Source organism: Rattus norvegicus, chromosome 1 (genome assembly GCF_036323735.1).
Source record: "Rattus norvegicus strain BN/NHsdMcwi chromosome 1, GRCr8, whole genome shotgun sequence".
Lineage (NCBI taxonomy): Eukaryota > Metazoa > Chordata > Mammalia > Rodentia > Muridae > Rattus > Rattus norvegicus.
Window position 1 is genome coordinate 38,072,070 of NC_086019.1, and position 22,825 is coordinate 38,094,894.

The following is a 22,825-nucleotide window of genomic DNA, read 5'->3' on the forward strand; positions in this document are numbered from 1 at the left end:
TATTTAGTTTTGTAGACTGTCATTAATATTTCAAAAGAGCAGTTTAACATCTTGAAAGCTCTGAGACACTGGACTATACGGCTTACATATTGAGCTTGAATCCTTAGTTTCTCTCAGCCTCTTATAATCCATGAAGGCACCAATCCTCTGAGTGAAGACAGAACAGGGTATTGCTGCTGCAACTGTATGTAGCATTTGCCAGGAAATGGTAAAGTCTGCTTTCTACGGTAATGGAAGGAAACCAGAAACATCTGTACACATAGGGTAGACACAAAAGGGCCAATGATTGGATATTCACAAGCTATGCAGGAAGAGTGGTCCACTTGCAATTATCTATGTAAATGGAGATAAAATTTGGGGTGCAAGATTTATGTTCAGTGAAAGATTCAGTCTAAGGTAGAGAACAGGTAGAGACTAGATATTATTAGCCTCCCTTTCCTCTATTCCCAGGTGCCCCTCCCTCGTAAACACATTGTACCCACATATAAGTACACTTACATACATGTGCTTGTGACTTCGCTCCACACTCACATATACATTGAGGAAACAAATAAGAGATGTTTCTTTTGGGTATGATGTTGGTATTTGCTCAGGGTGTAGTTGTGAGTATCATGATGCTTCAAGTCATGGTAGAAAACTGAAGGGAAAATGAACATAAGGAAGAAAGACCAGAGAAATCTGAGGAATTTAAGAATCTTTTGGTGATCCATGTAATTTTATGAAAATGATATTTATCTCTATAAGAGTAGCCTTGATTTCTCCCTTAAAATGTGTCGGCATATCATTTTGGTTATCTTTCACATTGCTGTGTCCTAACACCTCATAAGACACAGTACAATAGGGGAAGGGTTTATGCTGGCTCACAGGTCCAGTGTCTGCAACTTATCATCATGGGTGACATATGATAGCCTTATAGATGTTACTAGAGATTTATTTCCATGGTGACTCTAAATCCCGTCAATTTTACAGTAAAGGTGAATCATCATATGAACCAAATTTTGAACATAAACATAATTTGGAGTATCTTGACTCCTTCCTTATAAGATTTTCTACATATCTTGTATGAAGGGGCACACATGTGAATATGTGTGAATGAATATCTCATAACTATAACCTGGACTCTACCTCATTCCCTAAGTCTACGATAAGGCACCAGCTAGTAATAAGAAAAATATATTTTGAGTTGTTTCACTTGTGTTTATATGAGTGTGAGCACATGTGTATCAGGTGTCATGTGAAGGCCAGAGATCAAAATCAGATATGAGGCCTTCTTCATCCACCTTCTATATTCAGTTATTTTTTGAAACATGGCTTCTCACCAAACCTACAACACACTGATTGGCTAAACTGCCTGGGAAGTAGAATCTGGAAATTCCTATGCCCCTACCTCCTCAATGCCAGAACTACACACTTAGAATTATTTTTTTCACATGGGCTCTGTTTATCAGATTACAGGTCTGCATGGTTGTACACGGGACACTTTACTCATTTAGCTTTCTTACCAAACTCTGACTTGTTGTCTTCTGCCTCCCAAATTTCTGGAGGCACTTCTCTGCACTTCTCAGACTTCTCTGCCACTGTAAGGGGGCAGAAGTCTCTGCTTTTCACAGTGTTTTCTAGAAATGGATGTTGTGCTAATTTTACACAAAGCCATTTTCTCACCTTACACCTATACCGTTCTTAATGTTTCAGACTTTTTTAAAATAACAGAGTTAGGGTGATGACTCAGTAGATGAGCCACTCTAAAGAAGCTTGAAAAGCTGATTCCAGTTGCTGAAAGCACTTAAACCTGGACACAGTATCACACATCTGAGATGTAAGTGACCCTGCTGGGAGAAGAGACCCAAACTAAAATATCCTTGGAAGCTTGTGCGCCAGTGAGTTGGATGGATAAACAATGATGGGAACCTGTCTCAAATAGGGTGTGAGGCAAGTGTTACCAAGCACTTATGTTTCCATCTCTCAAATGAGTTTGTCCTCTGAAACTACATGTAAACCATGACACAATGTACATGTTAGTCTGTATTCAAATATGGATTCACATACTCATGCACACATATGTTTGTGCACACACGTGCATACATAAATGCACATACACATGCACACATGCACATACACATGCACACATGCACCTATACATGCACACATGCACCTATACATGCACATACACACACACACAGAAAGATAAAGATTTATTACCCTTGGTAATTTTTACCCCTGTTCTGGATTGATCCTCTATTGAGATGAGATCCTGTGATGATGAAAATTTTAATGTTTGTATGAATTAAAACTTCATGCACAAAGGCAAAGTAAGATTATGATAGATACATTCATGGAACATCTTTGGTAATTCATGAGAAATGCAGGTCTTTAGAAGATGAGGATGCTGTGAAAAAAAAAACACATAGCAATACACCATATTGATAGAGACTTAAAAAATAAGAGGAAATTCTATATTAAAATCTGAAATGCTAAATTAATACATAAAGAGTAACCATAAATATATAAAAATTTAGTGTATGGCACAAGGCATTTGACTAACTGTATGTGTTTACCTCTCATCTAGAAATTTTGTAGTGATGACAGAAGGGATACAATAATAGCAATTCATTGTTGAACCATGGGGCCATCATGTGGCAGCCAGGAAATAAGAGCCTCACATAACAAACTAGTACACACATGGGAAATGTTAAGAACACATGACATTTGATAACAACAATGACGTATAGCATTCTATGCGGGACCATGCTACTGCTACAAGACTGATTGCATAGGAATAAATTGTTCTAAACCTCCATGTCACACTCTACCTACTAGGTTTTCTGCTTGCCATTTGAATTCTTCTAGGACATGCTTCGAATTCCTGTTACATTATTCTTTTCTCCATAAAAAAATACTCAAGGATTATTATGTTTTTGTTAGTTTTGTTCTCTCTCTCTCTCTCTCTCTCTCTCTCTCTCTCTCTCTCTCTCTCTCTCCCGTGTGTGTGTGTGTGTGTGTGTGTGTGTGTGTGTGTGTGTATGTGTGTTTTTTCATGTTGGATCCATGTTCATGCATGAATGTGGAGACCAGAATACAAAATTTGCTGTCATGCCTGAGGAGCTGAGGAGCCATCCTTCCTCATTGTTCTGTTGTTGTTGATTGATTGTTTTTGTTTATTGTTTTCTTTATTTATGTGTTTATCTTTGTTTTTATTTTTTTGAGAAAGTTGTATCAATTTACATAAAAATAGTCAACAAAGATATAGGTCTTTGTAGCATTTAATGTTATAACCATATCGCACTTACTCAACTCTCCCGGATTTATGATGCTGAAAGATAGTTACTTCTTATGTTTAGGATTTCCTCAGTATTTAATTACCCTTCTATAAATTCATTCTCTTTTAGTAACTTTTGCGGATTTTTTTTTTATTAACTTGAGTATTTCTTATATACATTTTGAGTGTTATTCCCTTTCCCGGTTTCCGGGCAAACATCCCCCTCCCCCCTCCCCTTCCTTAAGGGTGTTCCCCTCCCAACCCTCCCCCCATTGCCGCCCTCCCCCCATAGTCTAGTTCACTGGGGGTTCAGTTTTAGCAGGACCCAGGGCTTCCCCTTCCACTGGTGCTCTTACTAGGATATTCATTGCTACCTATGGGGTCAGAGTCCAGGGTCAGTCCATGTATAGTATTTAGGTAGTGGCTTAGTCCCTGGAAGCTCTGGTTGCTTGGCATTGTTGTACTTTTGGGGTCTCGAGCCCCTTCAAGCTCTTCCAGTTCTTTCTCTGATTCCTTCAACGGGGGACCTATTCTCAGTTCAGTGGTTTGCTGCAGGCATTCGCCTCTGTATTTGCTGTATTCTGGCTGTGTCTCTCAGGAGCGATCTACATCCGGCTCCTGTCGGTCTGCACTTCTTTGCTTCATCCATCTTGTCTAATTGGGTGGCTGTATATCTATGGGCCACATGTGGGGCAGGCTCTGAATGGGTGTTCCTTCAGTCTCTGTTTTAATCTTTGCCTCTCCCTTCCCTGCCAAGGGTATTCTTTTTCCTCATTTAAAGAAGGAGTGAAGCATTCACATTTTGATCATCCGTCTTGAGTTTCCTTTGTTCTAGGGATCTAGGGTAATTCAAGCATTTGGGCTAATAGCCACTTATCAATGAGTGCATACCATGTATGTCTTTCTGTGATTGGGTTAGCTCACTCAGGATGATATTTTCCAGTTCCAACCATTTGCCTACGAATTTCATAAACTCGTTGTTTTTGATAGCTGAGTAATATTCCATTGTGTAGATGTACCACATTTTCTGTATCCATTCCTCTGTTGAAGGGCATCTGGGTTCTTTCCATTTTCTGGCTATTATAAATAAGGCTGCGATGAACATAGTGGAGCACGTGTCTCTTTTATATGTTGAGGCATCTTTTGGGTATATGCCCAAGAGAGGTATAGCTGGATCCTCAGGCAGTTCAATGTCCAATTTTCTGAGGAACCTCCAGACTGATTTCCAGAATGGTTTTACCAGTCTGCAATCCCACCAACAATGGAGGAGTGTTCCTCTTTCTCCACATCCTCGCCAGCATCTGCTGTCACCTGAGTTTTTGATCTTAGCCATTCTCACTGGTGTTAGGTGAAATCTCAGGGTTGTTTTGATTTGCATTTCCCTTATGACTAAACATGTTGAACATTTCTTTAGGTGTTTCTCAGCCATTCGGCATTCCTCAGCTGTGAATTCTTTGTTTAGCTCTGAAACCCATTTTTTAATAGGGTTATTTGTTTCCCTGCGGTCTAACTTCTTGAGTTCTTTGTATATTTTGGATATAAGCCTTCTATGAGATGTAGGATGGGTAAAGATCTTTTCCCAATCTGTTGGTTGCCGTTTTGTCCTAACCACAGTGTCCTTTGCCTTACAGAAGCTTTGCAGTTTTATGAGATCCCATTTGTCGATTCTTGATCTTAGAGCATAAGCCATTGGTGTTTTGTTCAGGAAATTTTTTCCAGTGCTCATGTGTTCCAGATGCTTCCCTAGTTTTTCATCTATTAGTTTGAGTGTGTCTGGTTTGATGTGGAGGTCCTTGATCCACTTGGACTTAAGCTTTGTACAGGGTGATAAGGATGGATCGATCTGCATTCTTCTACATGTTGACCTCCAGTTGAACCAGTACCATTTGCTGAAAAGGCTATCTTTTTTCCATTGGATGGTTTTGGTTCCTTTGTCAAAAATCAAGTGACCATAGGTGTGTGGGTTCATTTCTGGGTCTTCAATTCTATTCCATTGGTCTATCTGTCTGTCTCTGTACCAATACCATGTAGTTTTTATCACTATTGCTCTAATACTGCTTGAGTTCAGGGATAGTGATTCCCCCTGAAGTCCTTTTATTGTTGAGGATAGTTTTAGCTATCCTGGGTTTTTTGTTATTCCAGATGAATTTGCAAATTGTTCTGTCTAACTCTTTGAAGAATTGGATTGGTATTTTGATGGGGATTGCATTGAATGTGTAGATTGCTTTTGGTAAAATGGCCATTTTTACTATATTAATCCTGCCAATCCATGAGCATGGGAGATCTTTCCATCTTCTGAGGTCTTCTTCAATTTCTTTCTTCAGTGTCTTGAAGTTCTTATTGTACAGATCTTTTACTTGCTTGGTTAAAGTCACACCGAGGTACTTTATATTATTTGGGTCTATTATGAAGGGTGTCGTTTCCCTACTTTCTATCTCGGCTTGTTTCTCTTTTGTGTAGAGGAAGGCTACTGATTTATTTGAGTTAATTTTATACCCAGCCACTTTGCTGAAGTTGCTTATCAGCTTTAGTAGTTCTCTGGTGGAACTTTTGGGATCACTTAAATAAACTATCATATCATCTGCAAATAGTGATATTTTGACTTCTTCTTTTCCGATCTGTATCCCCTTGACCTCCTTTTGTTGTCTGAGTGCTCTGGCTAGAACTTCAAGAACTATATTGAATAAGTAGGGTGAGAGTGGACAGCCTTGTCTAGTGCTTGATTTTAGTGGGATTGCTTCAAGTTTCTCTCCATTTAGTTTAATGTGAGCAACTGGTTTGCTGTATATGGCTTTTACTATGTTTAGGTATGGGCCTTGAATTCCTATTCTTTCCAGGACTTTTATCATGAAGGTGTGTTGAATTTTGTCAAATGCTTTCTCAGCATCTAATGAAATGATCATTTGGTTTTGTTCTTTCAGTTTGTTTATATAATGGATCATGTTGATGGTTTTCCATATATTAAACCATCCCTGCATGCCTGGGATGAAGCCTACTTGATCATGGTGGATGATTGTTTTGATGTGCTCTTGGATTCGGTTTGCCAGAATTTTATTGAGTATTTTTGCGTCGATATTCATAAGGGAAATTGGTCTGAAGTTCTCTTTCTTTGTTGGGTCTTTGTGTGGTTTAGGTGTAAGAGTAATTTTGGCTTCATAGATGGAATTCGGGAGTGATCCATGTGTTTCAATTTTGTGGAATAGTTTGGATAATATTGGTATGAGGTCTTCTATGAAGGTTTGATAGCATTCTGCACTAAATCTCTCTGGACCTGGGCTCTTTTTGGTTGGGAGACCTTTAATGACTGCTTCTATTTCCTTAGGATTTATGGGGTGGTTTAACTGGTTTATCTGTTCCTGATTTAATTTCGGTACCTGGTATCTGTCTAGGAAATTGTCCATTTCCTGTAGATTTTCAAGTTTTGTTGAATATAGGCTTTTATAGTAAGATCTGATGATTTTTTGAATTTCCTCTGAATCTGTAGTTATGTCTCCCTTTTCATTTCTGATTTTGTTAATTTGGACACATTCTCTGGGTCCTCTCATTAGTCTGGCTAAGGGTTTATCTATCTTGTTGATTTTCTCAGAGAATCAACTTTTGGTTCTGTTGATTCTTTCAACAGACCATAGTCCTTTTTGTTTCTACTTGGTTGATTTCAGTTCTGAGTTTGATTATTTCCTGCCTTCTACTCCTCCTGGGTGTATTTGCTTCTTTTTGTTCTAGAGCTTTTAGGTGTGCTGTCAAGCTGCTGACATATGCTCCTTCCTGTTTCTTTCTGCAGGCACTCAGCGCTATGAGTTTTCCTCCTAGCACAGCTTTCATTGTGTCCCATAAGTTTGGGTATGTTGTACCATCATTTTCATTAAATTCTAAAAAGTTTTTAATTTCTTTCTTTATTTCTTCCTTGACCAGGTTATTGGTGAGTAGAGCATTGTTCAATTTCCACGTATATGTGGGCATTCTTCCCTTATTGTTATTGAAGACCAGGTTTAGGCCGTGGTGGTCTGATAGCATGCATGGGATTATTTCTATCTTTCTGTACCTGTTGAGGCCCGTTTTTTGACCAATTATATGGTCAATTTTGGAGAAAGTACCATGAGGAGCTGAGAAGAAGGTATATCCTTTTGCTTTAGGATAGAATGTTCTATAAATATCCGTTACGTCCTTTTGGCTCATGACTTCTCTTAGTCTGTCTACATCTCTGTTTTATTTCTGTTTCCATGACCTGTCCATTGATGAGAGTGGGGTGTTGAAATCTCCTACTATTATCGTGTGGGTTGCAATGTGTGTTTTGAGCTTTAGTAAGGTTTCTTTTACATATGTAGGTGCCCTTGTATTTGGGGCATAGATATTTAGGATTGAGAGTTCATCTTGGTGGATTTTTCCTTTGATGAATATGAAGTGTCCTTCCTTATCTTTTTTGATGACTTTTAGTTGAAAATTGATTTTATTTGATATTAGAATGGCTACTCCAGCTTGCTTCTTCCGACCATTTGCTTGGAAAGTTGTTTTCCAGCCTTTCACTCTGAGGCAGTGTCTGTCTTTGTCTGTGAGGTGTGTTTCCTGTATGCAGCAGAATTCAGGGTCCTCGTTGCGTATCCAGTTTGTTAATCTATGTTTTTTTATTGGGGATTTGAGGCCATTGATGTTGAGAGATATTAAGGATTAGTGATTATTGCTTCCTGTTATATTCATATTTGGATGTGAGGTTATGTTTGTGTGCTTTTCTTCTCTTTGTTTTGTTGCCAAGACGATTAGTTTCTTGCTTCTTCTAGGGTATAGCTTGCCTCCTTATGTTGGGCTTTACCCTTTATTATCCTTTGTAGTGCTGGATTTGTAGAAAGATATTGTGTAAATTTGGTTTTGTCATGGAATATCTTGGTTTCTCCGTCTATGTTAATTGAGAGTTTTGCAGGATACAGTAACCTGGGCTGGCATTTGTGTTCTCTTAGGGTCTGTATGACATCAGTCCAGGATCTTCTGGCCTTCATAGTTTCTGGCGAAAAGTCTGGTGTGATTCTGATAGGTCTGCCTTTATATGTTACTTGACCTTTTTCCCTTACTGCTTTTAATATTCTTTCTTTATTTTGTGCGTTTGGTGTTTTGACTATTATGTGACGGGAGGTGTTTCTTTTCTGGTCCAATCTGTTTGGAGTTCTGTAGGCTTCTTGTATGCCTATGGGTATCTCTTTTTTTAGGTTAGGGAAGTTTTCTTCTATGATTTTGTTGAAGATATTTACTGGTCCTTTGAGCTGGGAGTCTTCACTCTCTTCTATACCTATTATCCTTAGGTTTGATCTTCTCATTGAGTCCTGGATTTCCTGTATGTTTTGGACCAGTAGCTTTTTCTGCTTTACATTATCTTTGACAGTTGAGTCAATGATTTCTATGGAATCTTCTGTTCCCGAGATTCTCTCTTCCATCTCTTGTACTCTGTTGGTGAAGCTTGTATCTACAGCTCCTTGTCTTTTCTTTTTATTTTTTATGTCCAGGGTTGTTTCCATGTGTTCTTTCTTGATTGCTTCTATTTCCATTTTTAATTCCTTCAACTGTTTGATTGTGTTTTCCTGGAATTCTTTCAGGGATTTTTGCGAATCCTCTCTGTAGGCTTCTACTTGTTTATTAATGTTTTCCTGTGTTTCTCTAAGGGAGTTCTTCACATCTTTCTTGAAGTCCTCCAGCATCATGATCAAATATGATTTTGAAACTAGATCTTGCTTTTCTGGTGTGTTTGGATATTCCATGTTTATTTTGGTGGGAGAATAGGGCTCCGATGATGCCATGTAGTCTTGGTTTCTGTTGCTTGGGTTCCTGCGCTTGCCTCTCACCATCAGATTATCTCTAGTGTTACTTTGTTCTGCTATTTCTGACAGTGGCTAGACTGTCCTATAAGCCTGTGTGTCAGGAGTGCTGTAGACCTGTTTTCCTGTTTTCTTTCAGCCAGTTATGGGGACAGAGTGTTCTGCTTTCAGGCGTGTAGTTTTTCCTCTCTACAGGTCTTCAGCTGTTCCTGTGGGCCTGTGTCTTGAGTTCACCAGACAGGTCACTTGCAGCAGAAAAGTTGGTCTTACCTGTGGTCCCGAGGCTCAAGTTTGCTCTCGGGGTGCTGCCCACGAGTTCTCTGCGGCGGCAGCAACCAGGAAGATCTGCGCCGCCCTTTCTGGGAACTTCTGTTCCCCAGGGTTCCAGATGGCGTTTGGTGTTTTCCTCTGGCATCCGAGATGTGTGTGCAGAGTGCAGTCTCTTCTGGTTTCCCATGCGTGTCTGCCTCTCTGTAGGTTTAGCTCTCCCTCCCACGGGATTTGGGTGCAGAGAACTGTTTATCCAGTCTGTTTCCTTCAGGTTCCGGCGGTGTCTCAGGTCCAGGGGTCTTGCCGCTCCTGGGCCCTCCCCTACGGGAACCCAGAGGCCTTATGCAGTTTCCTCTTGGGCCAGGGATGTGGGCAGGGGTGGGCAGTGTTGGTGGTCTCCTCTGCTCTGCAGCCTCAGGAGTGCCCACCTGACCAGGCAGTGAGGTCTCTCTCCTCTTTCCATCTTCTGAGGTCTTCTTCAGTTCTTTTATTCAGAGGCTTGAAGTTCTTATCATACAGATCTTTTACTTCCTTGGTTAAAGTCACACCGAGGTATTTTATATTATTTGCAACTTTTATGAATGGTGTCGTTTCCCTAAGTTCTTTCTCAGCTTGTTTCTCTTTTGTGTAGATGAAGGCTACTGATTTATTTGAGTTAATTTTATACCCAGCCACTTTGCTGAAAGTGTTCATCAGGTTTAGTAGTTCTCTTATGGAACTTTTGGGATCACTTAAATATACTATCATATCATCTCCAAATAGTGATATTTTGACTTCTTCTTTTCCAATCTGTATCCCCTTGATCTCATTTTGTTGTCTGATTGCTGTAGCTAGAACTTCAAGAACTGTATTGAATAAGTAGGGAGAGAGCATATTTTCTGTATCCATTCCTATGTTAAGGGTCATTTGGGTTATTTCCAACTTTTGTCTATTATAAATAAGGCTGCTATGAACATAGTAGAGCATGTGTCCTTGTTATATACTGGAGCAACGTTTGGGTAAATGTTCAAGAGTGTTATAGCTGAGTCCTCTGGTACTACTATGTGCAATTTTCAAAAGAACCTGCAGATGATTTCCAGAGAGGTTATACCAGCTAGTAATCCCACTGACAATGGAGATCTATTCTTCTTTACATCCTCACCAGCATCTGTTGTCAACTCAGTTTCTTATCTTAGCCATTCTCACTTTTGTGAGGTGAAATCTCAGGGTTGTTTTCATTTGCATTTACCTGATGACTAAGAATGATGAACATTTCTTTAGATACTTCTCAGCCTTTCAAATTCCTCAGCTGAGAATTCTTTGTTTAGCTCTGTCCCCAATTTTTAATAGGATTATTGGATTCTCAGGAGTGTAACTTCTTTAGTTCTGTATATGTGTTGAGTATTAGTCCTTTATCAGATGTAGGAATGGTAAAGATCTTTTTCTAATCTGTTTGTTGGTGCTTTGTCCTAATTACAGTGTCCTTTGCCTTATAGACACTTATTTATTTATTTATTTACCTTTTTGGGTACTTTTTATTTTATTTATATTTAAAAAGTTATTTCTTTCTCAGTTTCCCATCAATAAACACCCCAACTGGTCCCCTCCTTTCTTTTATGAGTGTATTACCCTACCCAACCACCTTCCTTCCTCACAGCCCTGACATTCTCCTGCACTTGGGAGTCCAGCCTTGGCAGGACCAAGGGCTTGTCCTCTTATTGGCACCCAACAAGGCCATCCTCTGCTACATTTACAGCTGGAGCTATGTGACTGTTCATGTGTAATCTTTAAATGTTTGTTTAGTCACCCGGAGCTCTGATTGGTTGGTATTGTTTTTCTTATGGTGTTGCAAACCCCTTCATCCCTTTCACTCCTTTCTCTACCTCCATCAATGGGGACCCTGTTCTAAATTTTATGATTGGCTGTGGTCATTTATCACTGTATTTGCCATGCTCCGGTAGAGCCTCTCAGGAGGAACCTAAATCTGGATCCTGTGAGCATGCACTTTTTGTTCTCAGCAACATTGGATGAGATAGGTGCCTATATGTATGAGGGCTGGGTCCCCAGGTGGGGTGGGTTTGAATGGCCATTACTTCAGTGTCTGCTCCAAGCTTCAACACCATATCTACTCCTATGAATATTTTTGCTCCTCCTTCTAAGAAGGGCTGAAGCATCCACACTTTGTTCATCCTTCTTCTTGAAGTTCATCTGGTCTGTGAATTGAACCTTTGGTAATCCGAGCGTTTGGGCCAATACCCTTTTATCAGTGAATGCCTACCATGTGTGCTTTTTGTGATTGGGGTACCTCACTCAGGATGATATTTTATAGTCCAATTCATTTGCCTATGAATTTCATGAAGTCATTGTTTTTAATAGCTTGGTAGCACTCCATTGTGTAAATGTTCCACATTTACTGTATCCATTCCTCTGTTGAGGGATATCTGAGTAATTTCCAGATTCTGGCTGTTATAAATAAGGCTGCTATGAACATAGTATAGTACCTGTCTTTGTTATATCTTAGTGCTTTTTGGGGGTATATGCCCAAGAGTACTAGAACTGGGTCCTCAGGGAGTAGTATATCCAATTTTCTGAGTAACCTCCAGATTGATTTCCAGAGTAATTGTACCAGTTTGCAATTGCACCAGCAATGGAGGCATGTTCTATTTCTCCACATGCTTACCAGCATCTGCTGTCACTGGAATATTTGATCTTAGCCATTATGACTGGTGTGAGGTGGTGTCATATGGTTCTGGTGATTTGCATTACCCTGATTACTAAGGATGTTGAACATAATGAAGTCTCATTTATTGAATCTTGATCTTTAAACATAAGCCTTTATTGTTCTTTTTAGGGAATTTCCCCAGTGCCCATATGTTGTTGTAAAAATATAAAAATAAAAGGAATAGTTGCCTATTATCCCCACTAGGTTCAGCACCACAGTGCCCCAAGATATCTTCTAGATATCTTGGAGGAAACACATCCCAGCTGCACACTTTCCTACACTCAAACCCTCACATAAAAGAACATACATCACAATAATCTTAGATCCAATTGATAAGATATAATTTCCCACTTAAACTTACAAATCCCGGTACCATCCATCCCTTGAGAACATTAATAACAACCTGTAAATACACAGAGCAGAATCTTAACATCACCTCCCATGGCTTCTCACCCTCTCCTTTCCTGTCTCTTCCTCTCTCTCCCTGTCTCCTTCTCTTCGTTCAAACTTCTCTCCCACTCATTCTTCTCCTCCAGTGACAGGCCTCCTTCTATCCTGTACCTGCCCCTCACCTGTAATTTACAGATTCAATGGGGAGAAGTCTCTGGTGAAGTCACCAGATTCCTGAGCACATGACAAGGCAGCTGTCCTTGGGGCAGTGGAATTAGCATCAAAACACAGATAACTTCAGGGCAAACCTCAAAACTCTTATGTCCAGGGTTGGGGATTTGGCTCAGTGGTAGAGCACTTGCCTAGCAAGCGCAAGGCCCTGGGTTTGGTCCCCAGCTCTGAAAAAACGAAAAGAAAAAAAAAACTCTTATGTCCAAGGCTCTCCTCCACTTTATCTTCTATCAGTTTGAGTGTATTTGTTTTGATGTTGATATCCTGGACTAGCTTGGACTTGAGCTTTGTACAGGACAATAAGGATGGATCAATTTGATCCTGACCATCAGGTGAACCAGAACAATTAGTTGAAATTGCTCTCTCTTCTCCACTGGATGGTTTTAGCTCTTTTTTCAAAGATCATCAGTGATAACTGGATTCCTTTGCTAACTAGCATGGGTAGACAGAACCCACCTGTGGACACGCCACATTAGTTAAGGAAGAAGCATGTGTGGGTTCATTCCTGGGTCTTCAATTCTATTTCATTGGTCTACCTGCTTGACTCTCTACCAATACCATATAGTTTTTATTACTATGGCTCTGCAATACAGGTTGAGGTCGAGATGGTAATTTCCTCCAGAATTACTTGTATTGTTAAGGGTAGTTTTCCCTGTCCTGGGCTGTTTGCTATTCAAAATTAATAGTAAATTGCTCTTTCTAACTCTATGAAGAATTTAATTGAATATTTGATGGGGATTGCATTGATTCTGAAAATTGCTTTTGGCAGGATTGACATTTTTACGATACTAATCCTGCCATTCCAAGAGCATGGGAGATTGAAAGATCTTCTGAGATTTTGTTCAATTTCTTTCTTCAGAGACTTGAAGTTCTTGTCATACAGATCTTTCACTTTCTTGGATGTAGTCATATTGAGATGTTTTATATTGTTTGCAACTATTGGGAATGGTGTCATTTCCTTAATTTCTTTCTCAGCCTCTTCATCCTTTAAGTAGAGGAAGGCTACTGATTTGTTTGAGCTAATTTTATATCCAGAGACTTTTGCTGAAGTTGTTGATCTGGCTCTAACCAGTAGTTAACTGGTTTAAATTTTGGGATCTCTTAAGTATACTATTATATCATCAGCAAACTGATATTTTGATTTCTTCCTTTCTAATTTGTATGTGTTTGACCTCCTTTTGTTGTCTTGTTGTTCTGGCTAGGACTTTGAGTACTATATTGATTAGTTAGGGAGAGAGTGGGAAGCCTTGTCTAATCCCTGATTTTATTGGGATTGTTTCAACTTTCTCTCCATTTAGTTCGATGTTGGATACTAATTTGATGTATATTGCTTTTATTATATATAGCTATGGGCTGTTATTTCCTGATTTCTCCATCACTTTTAACATGAAATTTTGTTTAATTTTGTTAATGCTTTCTCAGCATCTGTTGAAATGATCATATGTTCCCCCCTTTGAGTTTGTTTATCTATTGGATTATTTTAATGGATTTCCAAATACTGAGCTATCCCTTCATCGCTGGGGTGACGCCTACTTAATGATGATGATCATGTTGATGTGTTCTTGGATTCAGTTTTTCACAATTTTATTGGGTATTTTTGTATCAATATTCATAAGGGAAATTGATGTGAAGTTCTCTAGCTTTGATGGGTCTTTGTGTGATTTAGGTATAAGCATAAATGTAGCTTCAAATAGAAGGAATTAGGTAGTGTTCCTTCTTTTTATTTTGTGGAATAGTTTGACCGGTATTAGTATGAGACATTCTATGAAATATGATAGGATACGGCACTCAACCCATCCAATCTTGGGTTTTTTTTTTTTTTATGACTGTTTCTACATCTTTATGAGTTTTCAGACTATTTAGATAGTTTATCTAATTGGGATTTAACTTTCGTATCTGTTATCTGTGTAGAAAATTATCCATTTCTTCCAGATTTTCCAGTTTTGTAGAGTACAGGCACTTGTAGTAGGATCTGATGATTTTTTTTTTTTTACTTTCTTCAGTTTCTTTTGTTATATCACCTTTTCATTTTTGATTTTGTTATTTTGGATATTCTCTGTGTGCTCTCTTGGTTGTCTGACTAAGGGTTTATCTGTCTTGTTGATTTTCTCAAAGAACCAGCTCCTGTTTTTTCTGATTCTCTGTATTGTTCTTTTTGTTTCTACTTGTTTTATTTCAGCCTTGAGTTTGATTATTTTCTACTGTCTACTCCTCTTGGGTGCATTTGTTTCTTTATATTCTAGAGTTTTAAGTGTGATGTCAAGCTGCTTATATATATATATTTGCTCCAGTTTACTTTTGGGCTTATTCACATCTATGAGTTTTACTCTTAGCATGGCTTTCATTACATCACAAATGTTTGTGTATGTTGGGCCTTCATTTTTATTAAATTCCAAAAAGTCTTTAATATCTTTATTTCTTTCTTTACCAAGTTATCATTGAGTAGAGCACTGTTTGGCTTCTTTGTGTATGGGGACTTTCTTTTTTGTTGTTGTTGTTATTATTTTGTTTTTTGTTTTTATTGAAGACCTGCCTTAGTGTGTGGTGATCTGATAGGACCCATGTGGTTATTTCAATCTTCTTGTATCTCTTGAGGCTTGATTTGGTCAATTATATGGTCAATTTTGAACAAGGTACCATGAGGTACTGAGAAGGTATATTCTTTTGTTTTAGGATGAAATGTTCTATAAATATCTGTTAAATTTGTTCAAAACTTCTGTTAATTTTTCTGTGTCTCTGTTTAGTTTCTGTTTCCGCGGTCTGTCCATTGTTGAGGGTGTGTTGTTGAAGTATCCCACTACTATTGGGTGAGATGCAATATGTGCTTTGAGCTTTAGTAATGTTTCTTTTAAGAATATAGTTGCCCTTGAATTTGGAGCACAGATATTCAGGACTGAGAGTGCATCTTGGTAGAATTTTCCTTTGATGAATATGAAATGGTCTTCCTTATTGTTCTTGACAACTTTTGGTTGATAGTCAATTTTATTCGATATTAGAATGATTGCTCCAGCTTGTTTCTTGGAACAATTTGCTTGAAAATTTCTTTTCCAGCCTCTTATTCTGAGGTAGTGTCTGTCTTTATCACTGAGGTGTGTTTCTTTTATGCAGTAAAATGCTGATCATCTTTATATATCCATTCTCTTACTCTATGTTTTTTTTTTTATTAACTTGAGTATTTCTTATATACATTGTGAGTGTTATTCCCTTTCCTGGTTTCCGGGCAAACATCCCCCTCCCCCCTCCCCTTCCTTATGGGTGTTCCCCTCCCAACCCTCCCCCCATTGCCGCCCTCCCCCCCATAGTCTAGTTCACTGGGGGTTCAGTCTTAGCAGGACCCAGGGCTTCCCCTTCCACTGGTGCTCTTACTAGGATATTCATTGCTACCTATGGGGTCAGAGTCCAGGGTCAGTCCATGTATAGTCTTTAGGTAGTGGCTTAGTCCCTGGAAGCTCTGGTTGCTTGACATTGTTGTGCATATGGGGTCTCGAGCCCCTTCAAGCTCTTCCAGTTCTTTCTCTGATTCCTTCAACGGGGGACCTATTCTCAGTTCAGTGGTTTGCTGCTGGCATTCACCTCTGTATTTGCTGTATTCTGGCTGTCTATGTTTTTTTATTGAGAAATTGAGTCCACTGATGTGAAGACATTTTAGCAATTTATGATTGTTGTTTTCTGTTATTTTTTTTTGTCTTTGGATTTGGAATTATGTTAGTGTGGCTCTCCTCTTTTGGGTGAGTTGAAATTAAATTACTTTCTTTTGATTTCTCCATTTTATTTTCCCTACTTGTCTTGGAGTTTTCCATCTATTATTGCTTGTAGGGCTACATTTATGGAATATTTAATTTAAATTTGATTTTGCATTGAATATCATTTGCTTTCTCCATTTATGTTGATTTAGACTATTACTTTCTATAGTAGCTTTGCCTGGCATTTGTTTTCTCTTAGATGTTGCATGATAAAGTTAGAGGATCTTCTCACTTTCATTGTCTCTGGTTAGAAGTCTGATTTAATTCTTATAGGTCTGAATTCACATGTTACTTGAAGTTTTTCCCTTACTGCTTTTAATATTCTTTCCTTGTTTTGTGCATTTGAAGTTTTGATTAGTATGTGACAGGAGGAATTTCATTTCTGGTCTAATCTATTTGGAGTTCTGTAGGCTTCTTTTATGTTTATGGGCATCTCTTTTTTTAAGTTAGGGAAGTTTTCTTCTATAACTTTGTTGAAGGTATTTACTGGACCTTTAATTAGGGAGACTTTGCTCTCTTTTATAGCTTTTATCCTTAGGTTTGAATTTCTCTTTGTGTTCTGGATTTTCTAGATATTTTGGTTAGGAGTTCTTAGTGTTTTGCATTTACATTAACATAGTTGTGTCTATGTTTTCTCTGGTATATTCTTATCCTGAAATTCTCTCTTCTAACTCTTGTGTTCTGCTGGTAATGTTTGCATCTATGTGCATTGATTTCTTTCCTAGGTTTTGTATCAACAGGGTTGTTTCCTTTTGTGATTTCTTGATTATTTTTATTTCCATTTTTATAACCTGTATAATTTTGTTTAGTTTCTTCACATTTTTGGATGTGCTTTCCTATAATTCTGTAAGAGAGTTTTGTATTTCCTATTTAATTTCTTCGACCTGTTTATATTATTTGTCCTGAATTTCTTTAAGGAAGTTATTTATGTCCTTCTTAAAGCCCTCATGGTTTGTGATTTTTAAATCGAAGTCTTGTTTTTCTAGTGTGTTGGAGTATCCTGGCCTTGCTGTGGTGGAGGACTTGGTTCTGAGGATGCCAATTGGCCTTGGTTTCTGTTGCTTAGGTTCCTGTCCTTGCCTCTCACTGTCTGGTTGTCTCTGGAGTTAGCTGGCCTTGCTATCTCTGACAGTGGCTTCGCCCTCCTGCAAGCCTGCGAGCACTCCTGGAGACTTGCTTTCTCCCAGTGTGATCTGGGTACAGAGAACTGTGACACAAGGCACAGGCAGAAACAAGAAATATCCTGTTCCAGGCTGTTCCTTGTTCCCCTCTACAGAGGGGTCCTGGCAGTATCCTCTTGGGCCAGGAATGTGAGCAGAAGTTGTTGTCTGTCTTACTTGTGCTCTCAGAATTGTCTGTACTTCTGAGAATCCAGCTGTGTCACAGAGTCAGCTCTGCTAATGACGTTCTTGTGTAACATCTTTATTTACTGAGGAGTTAGATTATTTCTCAGATCATGTTTGTGTTACTTCTTTCATAATTAAAAAAATAATTTAATTACTATATATTTGTTTGTATGTGTATTTGAGTACAAGCTCACACAGAGGCCAGAGAGAGCACTGTATCATTGAAAATCTGCCATACAAATGATTGTAAATTATCTGACTTATTTTTTCTCCAAGAGCAACATGCACTATTAGATACTGATCAATTTCTTGAATCCCATGTACCAGTATATTATCTGTTTCTCTCAAGCATAATTCATACTATGATTTTAGACATCTGTTTCTGCCAGAATATCACAATAGGCAGAAAGACTACAAGGCTCTCAAATATTCATCACCATGTAGAGGATAGGTTCTCCTAGATACATTGAGTGAACTCTGGGAATAGGATAAACCACAAATGCTTAAATAACTTTTTATTATCTAAGAGCAATCAGGGAAGGGATCCAGCTCAACTCATAAAATGATTTCTGTATGGACATTAGAACCTGAACCCCTTTAAACAAATCTGAAGCTGATGTTAATCATTTGTAATCCAAGAATTGGGAGAGTGAAGACAGGCAGATCCTTAAGGCTCATTAGACAGCCCAGCTAGCTTACCTTGTGAGCCACTGGCCAATTGAATACTGTCTCCAAAGGACAAGGTGCAAATCACCCGAAGAATAATACGTGAGATTAATCTCTAGTAACAAAGGTGCATGTACAGCTTACCCATTTGTAGCTGCACATAGACATAAACACACACACACACACACACACACACACACACACACAAACTCAGTGCTCACACATGCATGCATAACAAAGTGAAAAGGAGAGATAGAAATTACTTGATGGTGCCTGATTTTACCAGTGAATCCCTTAATGGACTCCTTCCTTCTAGATAATGAAATTTTTAAAGTGGAATGACTGAGAGTGTTCTGAATGGTGCCAAACAACAAGCTGGAACAGTGACTCTGGAAGCTGAAGAAAGTTTCCACCTGGCAATGAGTAGAAAGAGGTAAGTGATTTTAGGAGACTAAATTATAAACCTCATAAATAGGAATACTGCCATTCAAAGGAAGCCTGGAAAATGTACCTCATCTTCTCAACAAAGTGAGGACATAGTCAGAAGTTATTATCTGATATCAGCTGGATACTGAGTCCTTTTGTCCTTTGATGCTGAACTCTGAGCCTAGAGAATTGAGAGCAATGTCTTGTTTTTAAGCATCTATAGACTATTTTGTTACAAAGAAGCTAGAATGGACTAAAACAAATTTTAGTTCTTAGCACTTTTCCAGCTATTAGAAGTCTGTGTGTGTGTGTGTATGTGTGTGTGTGTGTGTGTGTGTGTGTGTGTGTGTGTGTGTGTTCAGTCATATACCAACATGCATGGAAATGTATTTGTGTGGAAAGCATAGGACAAATTTTGAGGCCATTCTTGAAGCACTGTTCACCTTGTTTTCTGAGACAGGGTTCTTCAGTCCCCTTTGAATTCTTCAAGTACAATAGATATCCACCAAGTAAATCCTGAGGATTTAGCCCTTTGAGTGCATAGTTAAATAAGATTGCCTGACTGGCTAGCAAACCCTGGGGATTTTGTTGCTGTATATGTTTTTTTTTAATTAAATATTGCAAAAGATAGGAGGTGGCCAATGTAATCCATCACTTAATACTATTTTTCCTCATGCAAACAGATTCCCTTTATTCCTCTCCCATGGTTTTGAAGGCTGCTGAGTAGGTTTCTGTCAAAGAAGAAAAACTGGAGCTTTATTCCATGTTGCTGCCCTGTTATTGACAGGTGATTGCAGAAGGTTCTTATCCCTGTTCCCATCAGCATTGTTCGGAAAATAGAAGCAAAGCTTATACGTCTTCTCTGTCCCTGCCTCTCCAGAAAGAGGGTTGGGTGATAGCTTGTTTGTTCTCTGGATTCATCTTGGCAAATGCTCCCAGGTATAATCTCAAAACACAGAGTAAAATTACTTTGTGTTTCATAATGTATGTGCAAAAATTCAGATCATGTCTCACCAATATCTCACTCATCTAATTGCTCAGAAAATTCACAAATAGCATTCTTACCTGGTTTAATTTTATTATACAAATGACTTCAACTGTGAAGTTAAATCTAGTGCAAATATGCACAAAAAAGGAAAACACAGATATTAAAATGTAATGTTAATCAAATTTTATAAAGATTTTTTTCTTGGTAGTATGTGGGAAACAAGTTACAAAGTATTTTTATTTCCTCCTTTGGGTTGTGGTCAATGAAATTTAGGAAGTATTTAAGGAAGATCATCCTCAGTGCTGGCAACATTGAAACCAATTTAGGCAATACATGTGTGAGGGTCAATCCTGACAGTCAATTTGACTGGATAAGGAGTAAAGTTAAAAAAAAAAGCTGCTGGGGACTCCCTTGAGATATTTTTCTCTCCCATGCTCATGGATGGGCAGGATTAATATAGGGAAAATGGCCATTTTACCAAAAGCAATCTACAGATTCAATGCAATCCCCATCAAAATACAAATCCAATTCTTCAGAGAGTTAGACAGAACAATTTGCAAATTCGTCTGGAATAACAAAAAAACCAGGATACCTAAAACTATCCTTAACAATAAAATGACTTCTGGGGGAATCACTATCCCTGAACTCAAACAGTATTACAGAGCAATAGTGATAAAAACTGCATGGTATTGGTACAGAGACAGACAGATAGACCAGTGGAATAGAATTGAAGACGCAGAAATGAACCCACACCTATGGTCACTTGATTTTTGACAAAGTAGCCAAAACCATCCAATGGAAAAAAGATAGCATTTTCAGCAAATGGTGCTGGTTCAACTGGAGGTCAGTATGGAGAAGAATGCATATCAATCCATGCTTATCAACCTGTACAAAGCTTAAGCCCAAGTGGCTCAAAGACCTCCACATCAAACCAGATACACTCAAACTAATAGAAGAGAAAGTGGGGAAGCATCTTGAACACGTGGGCATTGGAGAAAATTTCCTGAACAAAACACCAATTACTTATGCTCTAAGATCAAGAATCAACAAATGGGATCTCATAAAACTGCAAAGCTTCTGTAAGGCAGAGGACACTGTGGTTAGGACAAAACGACAACTAACAGATTGGGAAAAGATCTTTACCAATCCTACATCTCATAGAGGGCTTATATCCAAAGTATACAAAAACTCAAGAAGTTAGACTACAGGGAAATAATAAACCTAGTAAAAATGGGTTTCAGAGCTAAACAAAGAATTCACAGCTGAGGAATGCCGAATGGCTGAGAAACACCTAAAGAAATGTTCAACATCTTTAGTCATAAGGGAAATGCAAATCAAAACAACCCTGAGATTTCACCTCACACCAGTGAGAATGGCTAAGATCAAAAACTCAGGTGACAGCAGATGCTGGCGAGGATGTGGAGAAAGAGGAACACTCCTCCATTGTTGGTGGGATTGCAGACTGGTAAAACCATTCTGAAAATCAGTCTGGAGGTTCCTCACAAAACTGGACATTGAACTACCTGAGGACCCAGCTATACCGCTCTTGGGAATATACCCAAATGATGCTCAAGCATATACCAAAGACACATGCTCTACTATGTTCATAGCAGCCTTATTTATAATAGCCAGAAGCTGGAAAAAACCCAGACGCCCTTCAATAGAGAAATGGATACTGAAAATGTAGAACATCTACACAATGGAATATTACTTATTTATCAAAAACAATGACTTTATGAAATTAATAGACAAATGGATGAAACTGGAGAATATCATCCTGAGTGAGGTAACCCAATCACAAAAAAACACACATGGTATGCACTCATTGATAAGTGGCTATTAGTCCAAATGCTTGAATTACCCTAGATGCAGAGAACACATGAAACTCAAGAAGAATGACCAAATTGTGACTCCTTCTTCAAAAGGGGAACAAGAATACACATGGGAGGGAATAGGGAGGCAAAGTTTAGAACAGAGGCAGAAGGAACACCCATTCAAAGCCTGCCCCCATGTGGCCCATTCTTACACAGCCACAAAACTAGATAAGATGGAGGAAGCAAAAAAGTACAGCCTGGCAGGAACTGGCTGTAGATCTCTCCTGAGAGACACAGTCAGAATACAGCAAATACATATGTGAATGCCAGTAGCAAACCGTTGAACTGAGAATGGGACCCCCATTGAATGAACCAGAGAAAGGACTGGAAGAGCTTGAAGGACTCGAGAACACATATGAACAACAATGCCAAGCAACCAGAGCTTCCAGCGATTAAGCCATTACCCAAAGACTATACATGGAGTGACCCTGGGCTCAAACCTCATAGGTAGCAATGAATATCCTAGTATGAGCACCAGTGGAAGGGGAAGAAGCCCTTGGTCGTGACATGACTGAACCCCCAGTGAAAATGATTGTTGGGGGGAGGGCTGAAATGGGGGGAGGATGGGGAGGGGAACACTCATATAGAAGGGGAAGGGTTAGGGGGATGTTGGCCCAGAAACTGGGAAGGGGAATAACAATCGAAATGTAAATTAGAAATACTCAAGTTAATGAAGAGAAAAAAATTAAAAAATAAATAAATAAAGTTGCTAAACCCGTCCTAAGGTGAATGACATCTGGTACCTGCTCAGATTGAAGAAGGATAGAAAATTTGCCTTTTGACTGCTTGCCTTATTCTTGATGGACTCTTCGACCTGACACTGCTTCATATCTTCTTAGACATTAGAACAGTACTTTTGGTCTTCAAATGCACACTGATTCAGCAGCAGTCCAGGGACTTTCTAGGCCTTCAGTACCATATTGTGACTGCAGAGACATCTACCCCTAGTGACTAAACCACTCTCTGATTCTCAGCCTCTGGGTTTGAATGAGTCATTGTTGGGACTACTCAGACCAGACTGCATAAACAGTCTAAAAAAAAAAAAAAACCTACAACATATTCACACTATTGGGTGTATTCCTGTAGGAAAGCCTTGATTAATATAGTACTCATAGTCACCTCATATAAGAAAA